Source organism: Dreissena polymorpha, chromosome 4 (genome assembly GCF_020536995.1).
Source record: "Dreissena polymorpha isolate Duluth1 chromosome 4, UMN_Dpol_1.0, whole genome shotgun sequence".
Taxonomy (NCBI): domain Eukaryota; kingdom Metazoa; phylum Mollusca; class Bivalvia; order Myida; family Dreissenidae; genus Dreissena; species Dreissena polymorpha.
The window spans coordinates 30,092,031-30,107,405 of NC_068358.1; the positions used below are offsets into that span (position 1 = coordinate 30,092,031).

The 15,375-nt window shown below is 32.4% G+C and overlaps 1 protein-coding gene across 1 annotated transcript in view; it reads right to left on the reverse strand.

The window, feature by feature from the left end:
- LOC127880267 (uncharacterized) overlaps nt 1-15,375 on the reverse strand; it is a 536,299-nt gene that overhangs the window by 279,648 nt on the left and 241,276 nt on the right. The window lies entirely within an intron of this gene.

Below are 15,375 nucleotides of genomic sequence, written 5' to 3' on the forward strand. Positions count from 1 at the left end.
CCTTAAGGGTTTCGCGGAATGGAAGGAGTGGGAGGATCAAACCAAATTGAAAACCAATTATTTCGAAAAAAAATTAGGTACGAACACAATATGGGTACGAAAGAAATGTGGGTAGGAAAAAAGAATTTGGGTACGAAAACAAATTTGAATACAAAATAGACTAGTGTACAAAAAAAATTAGGATACGAACAACTATTTCGGTACGAAAAAATTGGGTACAAATAAAAATTTGGAAACGAACTAATTTGGGTACGAACAAAATTTGGGTACGAAAAAAATGGGTACAAAAAAATTGGGTTCGAACAATTTGTGTATGAAAACAAATTGGGTCCGAAAAAATGTGAGTAGGAAAAAAAACGAATTTGGTTACGAAAACAAATTAGAGTACAAAAAATATAGGGAACGAAAAAAATCAGGGTACGAAAAACTATTTGGGTACGAAAAAAAGGGTACGAATAAAAATTTGGGTACGAAACAATTTGGGTACGAAACAATTTGGGTACGAAAAAAATAGGTCCACAAAAAATATGGGTACGAAAAAAATTGGGAACGAAAAAAACATTTGGGTACAAACAAATTGATTACGAAAAAAAATTGGGTACGAAAAAAATTGGGTACGAAAAAAAAATTGGGTACGAAAAAAATGGGTAAGAAAAATATTTGGGTACGAAAAAAAATGGGTAAGAAAAACATTTGGCTACGAAAAACATTTGGGTACGAAAAAAATGTGAACGAAAATTTTTTGGGTACGAACCGATTGGGAACGAACACATTTGGGTACGAAAAACATTTGGGTAAGTAAAATAAATGGTTACGAAAAAAAATTGGGTACGAAAATATTAGGGTACGAAAAAAAATTGGGTACGAAAAAATGTGTATGAATAAAAATTGGGTACGAAAAAAATATGGGTACGAAATATTTTGGGTACGAAAACAAACATTTAAAATCAATTTTGAATTGTCTAGCGCATGAATTGTTTCCTGGGGGTGAATTGTCTTGGGGTTGCTATTAACGCTACATGTACTTCCGGCCAAGCCGCAATAAAAAAACACTTTTTCGTTATTTTATCAAAAACTAGATTTTTCCCAGAAATAAACATGTCAAATTTCAGCAAACGTGTTGGGCCAGTTTTCAAGACCCCCAAATCGCGGCTATAACCAGGAGCTTAACGAATTTTAGTCGCCATTATCATTCGTTCAATGAACGTCATAAATTGATGACGTCCAATACATCACTCATTCCATACATGTGCATATGTACGGTGGCATAGAGGTGACATTCACTCCTCTTTTTTTTAAATTGCACTCCTCTTTTTCTATCTCGTGGCCACGAGTTAGCTAAGTCGGGATCTCGAGATCTCGACGTAGAAAAAAGCACTCCTCTTTTTTCTACCTCGTGGCCACGACATAGTAAGCTATGTGGCCACGAGATAGAAAAAAGAGTAGTGCAAAACTAAATAAAAGAGGAGTGCACTTAAAAAAAGAGCGGTGCAGTAAAAAAAGGCAGGGTGCTTTAAATAAAAGAGAAGAGAATTTTTGGGATCTCGAGATCCCGAGTTAGTCAGCCAATCAAATTGTGCGTAACATGTGTAAATATTCTGTACGCATATTCTGGTTCCCAGCTTCTACTGTAAACAAATAGAAGTCTTACATTGGCGGAATCATGGTCGACGCGATGATAATGGTGAGTTAACCAAATATTTAAAAATGTGGTTCGTCGGGGTATCATTCATTTTTCAATGGAAATGCATATATTTCATTCTGTAAACGTTCTTCCTTTTTTTCGAGTTCTTCCGCATATTAGAGTTAATGTTCCATAACCTGAGTATGTTTCGGACAAGTACACAGATAGTGTAATTTCAGATGTTTGAGTAAATTTGTAACATGCTGTATTTGTGATGTATTTTTTAGTAGTGTGACAAATATGAAAGCATTGCAGTGTGGTTATCTTTGATTAACAGTAGTAATGCATTTTTATAGATTCAGGCCTTTTTCCAGGTTCACCACAGTCAGAATTTTAGACCTGCTTTTCCCAGATTAGCAAAATGCTTCTAAATATCTTTTCTAAACTCCATTAAAAATGGTTCGTGATTTTCAAGACAAAATTATCCATAATTCATAATTCAAATCATGAATCATATTTCAGATGGATCATTCTTGGTTCCAAGTAATTGAGATTTGGTCTGGCCCAGATCACACATACAGGGCCTGTGCCCAAAAAACTCAAGTACCCCTTATAAACGAGGAAGCAAGAGGGCAATATCAACTCCCACAGGTAAAACACCTAAACATTAACACAAAAGGAGTAAACTGGGGTTTTTTTACTTTCTAGTACTACTTTCTTTTCTATAATAATTCAATTGTAATTTTATAATTGTGAAATCTCTTCAACCAATTGTAAAATTTGTTGAAAACACAATATATCACTTATTAAGTACCAACATTTGGTATATATCACTTATTAAGAACAAACATTTGGTATATATACTATGGATTTAATATTTGTTTAACATAGGCTTGCTTAATAGAACACTGTCTTGTTGTGTATACATTTTATTTTTGCCATTAATATTAAGTTCAAAGCATTAGGACATGGGCTAAAATTTTAATTCAAAGATCAAATAAATCACTCTTCATTCATATAAACTATTTTGGCACAAGCCCATCAATCCTTTTTTAAGCTTTGCCATTAAACACTCAAATTTTCATATTTCATCACTGATCTATGATGAAAAACCAGACACAACAAATGGTCCATCGAAGAGAAATCCTTTCTGAAAGAATACAGTCAGAAATTACGAAAAGATGGCGAGTCAGAAAACAGTTTCTGGAACAACTGTGCAATTGCCATGAACAACATGTTTGGTGGAAAAAACAGAACAGATACATAATGATCCTTAAACAGTGAGCACATTAGTATATTTTCCTTATTTTGCTGGCAGAGCACTCAATTTTATATTCAGGTATGATACAATGTCATATGAACCATGCTTATTAAATTGAACTTAGAAAACAGTAATTACCATATCTCATAAGCTGTACATATGAACACAACAGAAACAGTGGGAGATGATAAATGTAGTAAAGGGGTGGGTGATTTTACAAAATAAAAAATCTAAAACGGCTATCAATCAGATATTTTGTTTTTGTAAAATATATGACTTATTTTTAGTCAATTTAAACAAACAATTTTTTTGAAATGACTACTAATAATGTATAAAACACTTTTTAAGAAGTCTATGATATAGAAACATAGATTATTAATGTTTGCCAAAATAACATAATATTGTCATTTCTTTAAAAGAAAAAACAGATTTATCAAGCAATATTATCATATATCATTATTTCTGTTTTTTGTTGTTGTTTTTTGGGTTTTTTTTGCTTCAATCAGGTTCCAGCTCTCCAAGAGAAGTAGCAGGGCATATATTGTCTTCTCCATTGAGAGGAAGTATCGTTGTAGAACTTTTAAACGAAATTGAATATGCAGCAAAAGAATGCTACAACAAGGACAGTGTTTTAGCCCAAAAGGATTTCTGTGACCTGGCTGAATTTAAATGGCATGAACTCATAAATGAACTATTAGAGCATCAGCCACTGCTAGCTGATGTTCTCTTGGCTTTGTCTCTACCAACCTCTAAGAGAGGGAATATAAAATCTGTTCAGATACTAATACTGGTCATATCTACTGTGTTTGGAATGTTGATCAATACAGGATACCAGGAGTTGTCGTTACAACTCGTTAGTACAAAAGATAATCGCAATGACTTTAGCTAATGAACAAACATGACAAAAATTACATTTTGTTTCAACTGTGTTTCTTTTTCTCTTCAAATGTTATGTTAAAGCCCAAACGCACGAAATATGAACTTAACACCTTGTGTATAAAATGGAATTTTGTAAAGTGTGCAATTTATATTTAATCATTTTATGAGTAACTCAAGAGAAAATTTCATGAAAGAGTTGCCAAACTCAGCTGTGAATGGATGTTTGTTTTATAAAATATTCAATGTATGTATTTTAAATATATCTTTATATGTTTTAAATATTTCACAATATCTAAATACACATACAGTTAAAAACATACCAGGTATTTAAAAAATCTTTATTAGCCAGAAATTAGCAATATGCATGTATAGTTTCTTGCAAGTTGTTAAAAAAAACAGTATTAAACATTAAATTGTGTACTATTTTCTTAATCTCAAGTTTGGGAAATTGGGCATTTGAATGTTTATGTTACTTTTCATGACACATGTTTTGTTTTGAAGTTAAATAAATCTTTTGGAACATCTATTTAATAGCGCTGACCCAGGCTCTTAAGGTCCTTGATGTTTTAGCTCACCTGAGCTCAGATGAGCTCATAGGATCGATGAATGTCTGTTGTCCGTCCTTTTTCTTTTAACTCCCCTTTGGTGTTTTTTCTGCTCATAGATCGAGAAACATGGTCAGGATGATTGTTTGGAGGAATTGTAGGTCAAGTTCAAAGATGGGTCATCAGGGGTCAAAACCTAGGTCACTATGCCATTGACAAATATTGGCTACCTGTACCTAGGTGAGCGATATAGGGCCATTATGGCCCTTTTGTTTTAATTCTACCCTTAACACATTCAGGAATAAGTTAACAAATCTTGCATAAAAAAATATTCTTATTTCTTATCCATTTCGTTTAAATTTTTGAATAATTGTAGTTCTATATATAATTAGAACAGCATTTAAATGTCATTAATATACCTTACGTAAAAATGTAATAAATTTGATGTCAAAAGTGAATTTCCCTGCCGGATTCTCAGGGTTTGTAATACTTAACTAATAAATCATTTTTAACCTTATACAAAAGCAAAAAAAATTGGTCCTGTCAATTTCATGGTCAGTCAGGAATCTCCAAACAATAAAAATTTTAAAGGTGCCTTTTCACAGATTTTGACATGTATTGAAGCTTGTCATTAAATGCTTTATATTTATAAATTTAAACATTGGACCTAAAAATCTCCAGTAAAAAACAACAAGAATACAATTAAAAAAAGGAAAAACATGTAAGCCTCAACTGGACTCGAACCACTGACCCCTGGAGTCCTGGAGTAAAAAGTCTCCCGCCTAGACCGCTCGTCCATCCATGCTCATGCTATGAGCGGATGTATTTTTTAATGATATAAGCAATCCTCTTAGTTTCCCAAACTATAACGACAACAACAGAACTTTCCAAATTATTCAATCGTTTCGCGTTTTTAAATCGTCAAAAGATGCATAAAATGAACATTTTAGAGCATGGTAAGTGTTCAGTATTACTATTTCCTCACAAATATCATTGCTAAAATGAAAATTTGCGAATATGAAACATTTTGTTTTAAATTTGTTCAATTTACCAAAACGTGAAAAGGCCCCTTTAAGGTCAGCCTTAGAAAAGATAAATTGCTCTGCTACACAGCAGATGTCATAAATAAGAAATAAAAAAATGTACCTTGTGACTGTTAGTTTGTTGATATTTGTTTATACTTTGGTTATGTTTATTTGTTATTTATGCTTAAAGTATTATAGAACTTCAAAAACCAAACACACTGAATGAGTTAAAGCTGAAAGTTATTGCTTCAATCTTGTTTTAATAATACTTACATTTAATGACAATCACCTTTTGACCAAATTGTAGAGAAAAACCAATGGAATTTTTCTAAAATAAGGCAAAACCAAGTAAAAGATTTTTCATTGGCTAATTCATTCTACAATTTTCTGAAAAGTGATGTTTCTATGAGCCTTTAAACTAATTGTTCCTATAGTAAGTTGAGCGCACCGACGTGAAACAGGTGTTGTAAATTATGAATTATTCACTATCTACATTTGTATGTAATGTATCCTTATATAATTTCACTTAATAGAATGCCTTTCAGGTAAATGGAAATATATGAAGTATTACTTAAATGTGTTTGGTTAAGCTTTTCAAACCCATTTTAATTGATTCATTTAAGGTAATATTTTTAAAAATATCAAATGAATTATAGACAAAAATGTTTGTTCATTGTAGGTGTATGACAGACTTCAACCTTTGGGTGTCACTCATTTTAATTTAATTTGGACATTTTAATACTGAATTAATTGATTCCATTGACAGTGGAAAGAAATTCAGAATTGTTGGGGACAACATTAACTTTCATTTAGGTCTAAGCACTGTCCCAACAAGAACTGTCAGAGGACAGCGAGCTCAACTATTCAAATGCTTGACAGTATAACGTAAGCCATCATGGGGTAATATTCAAATTATTCAATAAGGTCAAGGTCATAGGTCAGGTATATTTTCCACAATCTATTGAACATTTGTAAAGACATAAAACAAACTAATAAGATTTTATTTAAAGTTTGATTGCAAAAGCTTGGGTGGGAAGTTTGGACGGTCCTTCAACAATAAAGTAAATAAATATATTTATATATTTTTTAACCATGTTTCAAAGAAAAAAATATTCTTTTTTTTTTGGGTTGGGTGGGGGTTTAGAGGGGGGTATAATGTGGGGTGTGGTCATTTATTAGATGATCTTTCAAAAATAAAAAGTGGGCGGGGGCAGGGATTCTGGGTTTGGGCATGGGGTATTGTTTGGGTGGAATCCATTGTGGTATTCAGTTAAGTGTTGTTTTGTCAAAGTGTAAATAAAATCTGATCATAAATAAAGATGTAATGGCAATTTAACTAAAATTTACTCTTGACCTTCAAAGTCAAGGTCATTCAAAGGTCAAGGTCAAATTGAACTTGGCAGGTACAGTACCCTCATGATAGTAAGAAAATATTTGAAGTTTGAAAGCAATAGCTTTGATACTTTAGAAGTCAGGTGGATCTAAACACAAAATTTAACAAAATATTCAGTTACTAAGATAAAAAAGGGCCATAATTCTTATAATATGCTTCATACAGTTGTCTGCTCTTGTTTATAGATTGGGGTCATATTGGTAAAGAAGTTTGCAAAATATGAAAGCAATATGTTAAGGGACATTGAAAATATTTGAGTTGGTACGCAAACTTTAACATAGATTTATCAATAATATGCATATGTAAAGTGAAAAATGCCATAATTCTTACAAAATGCTTGATAGAGTTGTCTGCTCTTGTTTATAGGTTGAAGTCATGTTGGTAAAGAAGTATGCAAAATATGAAAGCAATATGTCAAGGGACATTGAAAATATTTGGGGTGGTACGCAAACTTTAACATAGATTTATCAATAATATGCATATTCTTAGTGGAAAAAGGGCCATAATTATTACAAAATGCTTGATAGAGTTGTCTGCTCTTGTTTATAGGTCGGGGTCATGTTGGTAAAGATGAAAGCAATGTGTCAAGGGACATTGAAAATATTTGGGGTGGTATGCAAACTTTAACATAGATTTATCAATAATATGCATATTCTAAGTGGAAAAAGGGCTATAATTATTACAAAATGCTTGATATAGTTGTCTGCTCTTGTTTATAGGTTGGGGTCATGTTGGAAAAGAAGTATGCAAAATATGAAAGCAATATGTCAAGGGACATTGAAAATATTTGGGGTAGTACGCAAACTTTAACATAGATTTATCAATAATATGCATATTCTAAGTGGAAAAAGGGCCATAATTATAACAAATTGCTTGATAAAGTCGCCTGCTCTTGTTTATAGGTTGGGGTCATGTTGGTAAAGAAGTATGCAAAATATTAAAGCAATATGTCAAGGGACATTGAAAATATTTGGGGTGGTACGCAAACTTTAACATAGATTTATCAATAATATGCATATTCTAAGTGGAAAAGGGCCATAATTATTACAAAATGCTTGATAGAGTTGTCTGCTCTTGTTTATAGGTTGGGGTCATGTTGGTAAAGAAGTATGTAAAATATTAAAGCAAAATGTCAAGGGAGATTGAAAATATTTGGGGACGTACGAAAACTTTTTCTTAGATTTATCAATAATATGCATATTCTAAGTGAAAAAGGGCCATAATTATAACAAAATGCTTGATAGAGTTGTCTTCTCTTGTTTATAGGTTGGGGTCATGTTGGTAAAGAAGTATGCAAAATATGAAAGCAATATGTCAAGGGACATTGAAATATTTGGGGTGGTACGCAAACTTTAACATAGATTTATCAATAATATGCATATTCTAGGTGGAAAAAGGGCCATAATTATTTTTTTTAAATGCTTGATAGAGTTGTCAGCTCTTGTTTATAGTTTGGGGTCATGAAAGTAATATGTCAAGGGACATTGAAAATATTTGGGGTGGTACGCAAACTTTAACATTTGCACGCTAACGGGAACGCCGACGCCGGGGTGAGTAGGATAGCTCCACTATATATATGTCATATATAATAGTCGAGCTAAAAATCCGGTAAAGAAGATTAACACGGAAGAACTGCACACATGGATTTCTCAGAACCAAATTAAGTGTTATTATGAAATTGGACGTTAAAAAATAGGGTTACATTATTATGCTTAATAGTTCTGAACTCTTAATTCAAATTACATAGAATATTTGAATTTTAAAAGCATTGTTATAGAAAATGAATTTTTATAACTAAACTGTTTCCCATAAGGCCAACCAATCTTTTTGTATAGGCACTTTCTTTAAATCTGTCAAAAGTCAATTATTTATTAGTAAGTTCTTTTTAAGGTAGATTTGATCATTTTTCAACCAAAATAAGCCAAGCAGCACAGTTAAGAACAGAACAGAAAAAAACTTTATTAGGTAACTTATACTACATGGTATATCGTTACAAACAAATGTTAATTTATAAACATTATCACGCAACTCCCATACCATTCTCACACATTTTCACCCATACCCACTTTCCTCAGAAACACAAAAACATACACACACACTCACAATAACATATGCATTAATTCTACATAGAATATACATTTTTATCAAACATAAATGATAAATAAATCAATCCAATCAAATATATTTAAGATATTTAAAATATTCGAGGATAGGCTTTCCTAAAACGATGTGAAATTCAATTAATCAAGGAATCTTGTAATAATAATATGTATGCTTTTAGTAAGGTGACAGTTTACTAAAATCATATTCTATCCCCAGTTCATTATTACACAAATCACAACAAATTGAAAACTGTACGACTTCCTTAGTTTCAAAACCAAAATACTGGTTAACTTAAGTTCTTCGGCAGATAGTTGAGTTTCCACAATAGTCCTTCATTTCTCTGGTCATATGTGCAGATGCAATGACTGATTTGTTAAAGAAGAGAATGGCCAGGGCATCAACATGGCTTCTTCCTGCTCTGCCGATCTCTTTTATGTAAGCTGCAAATATAATGTGTGTATATAAATATGTATATATATGTATATAAATATGTATATATATGAAGATGTTCAAGATATTCATTGGTTTACAATTGTACATTTTGCTAAAAATATTAGGAAAATTGTTTCTAGTTTTAGGACAACTTTGTTAATAGGTAATAAACAGCTCCAGAAAAAAATAGGATTATTTGTGTCATGTTTGAGCTGAGAACACAGATTAGAACTTAAAACACAAAATAAAATTGTATAAGCTCAGGTCAGTTTGTTTGCATCAGCAGATCAAAACTTCATTATCTATTATCTTGTTTGTGCTCAATGCTCAATTCTGTGCTCATTGCTCAAACTGCAAATAGTTTTGTTGACTTTTATATCTAATAGTCGAGCTTAATTATGCTTATATTATGACCAATGTTGTTTAAATCTGTGTTCGAAATCAGAGATGTAGATAACAACGTCTCTGTCGCAATGCATCTGTAACTGACTGGCTGTTGATAACCTGAAAAAAAGAAGAAAGCAGTGTAGTGTCAGGGCTAGTTTAAATAATTAGACCTTGGTTACACAGGATTATCATCCCACAAAGGAAAATTACAAGCATCTGGATTTAAGCTCGCTTGGTAGGCATGCTAGAATAATGGTCATCACAGGTTTTAGTCCTGCATGTGTCATAATCTCTTTCTCTAGTGTACTATGACTATGTTAATTGCTTAGCAGTTGAATTAAAAAAAAATTCAATTACCGATTATTTACAATAATAATTATTTAACTCAGCTCTCTCAGCCATCATAGCAAAAATTGCAAGTACAATAGGACAACGTAAATAGTTCTATTAGAATGAGCAGTGGCTTGTGAAATTTATTATATAGTTGTTTGTTATAAATGAGCATTGATAAAACAATCAAATTAAATGGATGTACAAATACATTGTCGATTTTTTAACAGAATAAATTGTATTATGTTAGCCAAAATGTACATATCATTGGTAAAAATAAGGATTTTGACGGTACTATTAATCCATATAATTAATATTATCCGAAATTACATTTTCCATTTATTTATCCGAAAACTATTCAACTTATGAAGAATGAAAAATCTAATACAAAATCAATCGTTCCGTGAAAATGAGTCATACAATTGAAATACTTAATTAATATGATTAAAGGTGCTACCTTATTTACGGGCAAAAGCTTTTAAAGTTTTTTTGATAACCATGTATTTTTAATAAATATATGGACATGATTGTGTTCAAAATATTATAACTGTTGCAATAATTAAGTAATGCATAAAAAAAAATCAATCTAAAAACGAGTTACATGTTCCAAGCTTAAAGATCTAGCATCTAATTTTTTTTTTTCTAGCCACAGGAATTTATAGCTGGTTAAGTGTCTGTGGTATAGTTGATGGGGTGTCTGCTAACTGGCTTAGTCACTGGGAGGTCTCTGTATTGATCCCTTAAGTGGGAGCATTCTTTAGATAACCCTAAAGACATACTATGGCGTACCATTTGGGTTGAAAGTCAAGAAGACCTACAAGGTAAAAAAGAGAAATGTACGTCGAAGTACAATAATTGTACGTCGACATAAATATAAAATACACTTCGAAGTATATATTTGTACGTCAAAGTACAATTTGTACTTCGACATACATGTTTGTACTTCGACGTACACATTTTCTGAACAGCCAATCAAAACACTGGTCTCTTGAGCCGCTTTTCCTTCAGGTTTATTCATAATAAATGTTTAAAATCATATTGAGAATATTTATTGATCATGCGGGGCGGAGTATCACGACCGTCCAGCGCATTACTGTGTAGAAAATTCCCAACGGTAACCAAACAGTTACCAAACATTAATGGGATTAATAATGTATAATAACCTCCCCGTTGGTCGTATTTTGTGATAACCATAACTTGCATAAGTCAGAGGTTAATTTCGCCACGCCAGGTCAATAAATACGCACAATATCTATGAGTTAGCGGTCGATAGTCGCATCATTTGGTATAAATTATAATAATAATAATGTTTAATAAATACGCACAATGTCTATGAGTAAGCGGTCGATAGTCGCATAATTTGGTATACATAATAATAATACTAATGTTCAATGTCAAATATCTCTAAAAGCAACAGATGTAAGGTGTCTTCTGATTGGCTAACACTCAAGGGTCGGTGAAAATTGTACGTCGAAGTACATTTCTCGTTCTACCTAGTAGGTCTCGTAGACTTTCGACGTCATGGTACGTCATATAGACACTAAGTACTGAACCTACCCAGGAAACAGCTTGTCTCATCAAATGTCTCAATTCAACTTGACAGCTTGCTAAAGCAGTTGCATTTAGCATACAGTACACTGATTTAACATAACCAAAATCATGTGATGTGTCAAATCAATTTTGATTGACAAATTTGACAGGATTTTTTTTAATCCAATAAGTTTAAGACTGCCAAATAACACACACTACGTATTGAAAGCCATACCTGGAGCTTTCGTCTGTATACCACTGACTTCATCAGAAGAATGATTTCTACTGTTGGGAAACGTTAACACCGCTAATTGTCTTCTTATTTATTATCAATGATAATTATGTGTAACAGCATAACAACATACTTGTTTCGCAATTAAAATATTTAATAAATACAGGTATCTTGCAAGTTTCTAATTTTTATTCGCAAACTATTGTTGAATAGTTTAAATTTTGTCGCCACTAAAAAACTAGCCATTTTTTAGAAATTCTAAAATCACAGTCTTAACTGCAAACACTTAGCTCTATAGTTACAATTTGATGCAAATATAAGAATGCATCATGTTATATCATCCATATTTTTTATTTAAACATTCAAATAACACATAACACAGTACATATATAAAAAGATATGTGGTATTGTGTGGAGATAAAAAACACTTCACATGATTTATTTGCACATAAAATAATAGTTACAAAACAACTAAACCTTAACACTGTCATCAACCTACAGTACAAGAATATTTACGTATATGAAATAACAAAGTGGTGTTATTGTATTACCTTTTACAAAATTAACATTGCTGGTTTTGTACTAGCCATTAAACATGTATCATGGATTAACAAGTAAGAACCAAATGATTAATTACACAATAGAACGGAAATCATATTAATTGCATTATGCATTTACTAAACAAGCTATTTGCTACTGTTTAGAATTACACTATCTTACTAAAAATGATCACAACAGGTACTTAGTGCTTTTACATACTTGTGGTAAGTTTTGTATTAATTGCTAGTTTGACATTTATTGGCAGACACTTGTCGATATACAGACAAAATTTGCATGGGAACTTTCATATTTTTTCATCATAATTGCCTTCAAATTGTTAATTTAACAACCCTTTGACATTGTTTGCACATCTGATCTTATTATACCATAGCTGATTTTTGTTTATAGATAGACATATATAGACTTTTCAAAGTTCTATAAAAGTTCACACATGTTCCATCCAAGTAAACCAACAGAATCAATAAAGATCACCACAGATAATAACTGTGTGTATAGCTTGGAAATTTTGATAGTTCAGGAATCCCTCCTTTGTTGATTTCTGTAAACCAAAACTGTCAGTTTTGCTGGATAGAATGGCTTGTATGATTCCCAGCTCTTGCCTTGGAAGAACAGCTTCTTAAAACGGAAAACCAACAAATATCTTAAAATTTGATCAATAATGCAGACAATTTATAAATGTCTTGTTTTTTGTTGATTTCGAATCTGGAAGATTTTTTACGTAAGATTGTGGTACGAAAATCCAACAGTATCGGATTTTGTGGTTTTAGGCCTAAACTAATTATAGTACTATGTAACCTTTCGGGATATCGGTTAAGTGCGAGCAGACGAGGTGTAAATACGTTAAAAATTAAAGCTAAACGACTAAAAAGTTAGATCGGAATATCTTAAAATTTTGTGAATAAATGTGTTTCTGATGGATAACAACGACAACTTACCAGAATATTACTCATGATCACACGTAAAACTTCTTTCTGTGAGCGACTGGAAAATGCGTCACAAATTCTGACAAATAAACAGTAAGGTGTCGTTATTGAAATACCGCGAGAATACTGGAAGAATAGAGATGCCAACTATAATGTTTAAAACAAATAATTTTTTAACAAGCGTTTGTGATTTGTCAGGATAATAATAACAATAAGATATCGAAAAGATCAAAGCAAATAAATTCGACAGAAATCTGAGATTCGGCAATATATTAAAGACGGGTTATGTTCACCTAAATTGTGTTTGGTAAAGACTGTCACTGTATGTAGTGAACCAGTGTTCGGCTTATACCCACTGAAAATGAGTATTCAGGGGAGATAATTGAGTAATGACTTAATTCTGGAACGGTTGCGAAGAAAAACAAATAATGCGAGAATATTTAGTGCAATTCGCAACACAATTATGATGTCATTGACATAATTTTTCCTGAGGTATGTATATACATGTGATTAAGCATGTGTCAAAGTGTTTGATTTGTTCAAGGTCATAAATAGCATCGCGAAAATATATGTCGCGTGGCAATTTTTTGAGACGCATCCCTATATGGTATTCTTATGTAATTTTATAGTCTAAATTTCCATATGTATGAACGGTCAACGCCCGCTTCGCGAGCTTTTGCCCGTATAATACTGATCAAGAGATAAATAATTTGCACAACGAACCACCTTTTAAAATTTGCAAGTTGACTTACTATTGCCATCGCCTCCGCTATAACTTCGTCTGTACCTGCTGAATCTTTGTATACAAAGGGCAGGTAATCCAGACTAAACGTTAAATTGACATGACAAACAATTTGATTGGCTGAGCTAAGTCGGGATCTCGAGATAGCGAAAATTCTCTACTCTTTTGTTTAATGCACTCTGCCTTTTTTTACTTCACCGCTCTTTTTTTAATTGTGCGCCGCTTTTATTTAGTTTTGCATTCTTCTTTTTTCTATCTCGTGGCCACGACATAGCTAACTCGTGGCCACGAGATAGAAAAAAATAGGAGAGCAATTTAAAACAAGAGAAGCACCGCTCTTTTTCAATTGTACCCCGCTTTTATTTAGTTTTGCACTCCTCTTTTTCTAGAAAAAAGAGGAGAGCAATTTAAAAAAAAGAGAAGCGAATGTCACCTCTATGCCACCGTACATATGCCCTCTGTTAAGACAGCAAAGTTTGAAAATGTCTTTTGTTTGCATGTTTAAAAAGGCGAGTGTAGCTAGTAGAATTTAATATGCAAAACAAATCGTTCACTTCTGTTGTGGGAACAAAATACTGTTGATGTCTGTGTCGTTGTTGATTAAAACTAGTTTTATTGCATTTTATATTAAAAGAACATTTCCAAAATTTCAGGCGCGATCATACTCAAGAGAGCATTTTTAAATAGCCCAAATTTAGTGAATGTTAGCCAGGTACGATAATCGAAACGTAACACCATTCTATACATAGATGGTGACGTCACTACGTTATTGTCACCTCTATGCTAGGACGCATCACATTCCCCTGGTTAGGGGATTTGTGATTCCGCCAAAATAGTTCCGCGTAGGAATGAATATTTTTTTTTTATGAGAAAAACGGTGTTGAATATGTGTTTAAAATGGAATGTTATTTAAAGAAATGTTATTAAATTATGTTTAAGGGTGATTTCAAATGTCTATAAAGAAGAATTACAATTATTAGAAACATGTTTATCTGTCTTACTTTCGCTTTCACAATTCAATCGTAAACATGGCAAGTCCAAGAGATATCATACTTGAGGTTGCTAAAAAGGGAGGATTTCCTATGCCACTGAAGGATCTGCAAATCGAAGCGTTACTTTGTGTCATTGAAAAACGTGACATTATGGCTATTCTCCCAACAGGTTATGGTAAAAGCCTGATTTACCAGCTGGCACCACTTATCCTTAAAGATTATTATAATCTACAGAAGTATGTTTGCATCGTGTTGACACCTTTGAACAGTATTATGCAAGATCAGATCATTGCACTGCAAAAGATTGGAGTACAAGCCTGTTGTTTGGACTATTAACTGTCAGGGTGGTCAAGCATTGTTTGATGATGATGATGATGAAGGGGGTGCTAAATCAGATGGAGATGTAATATTAACGG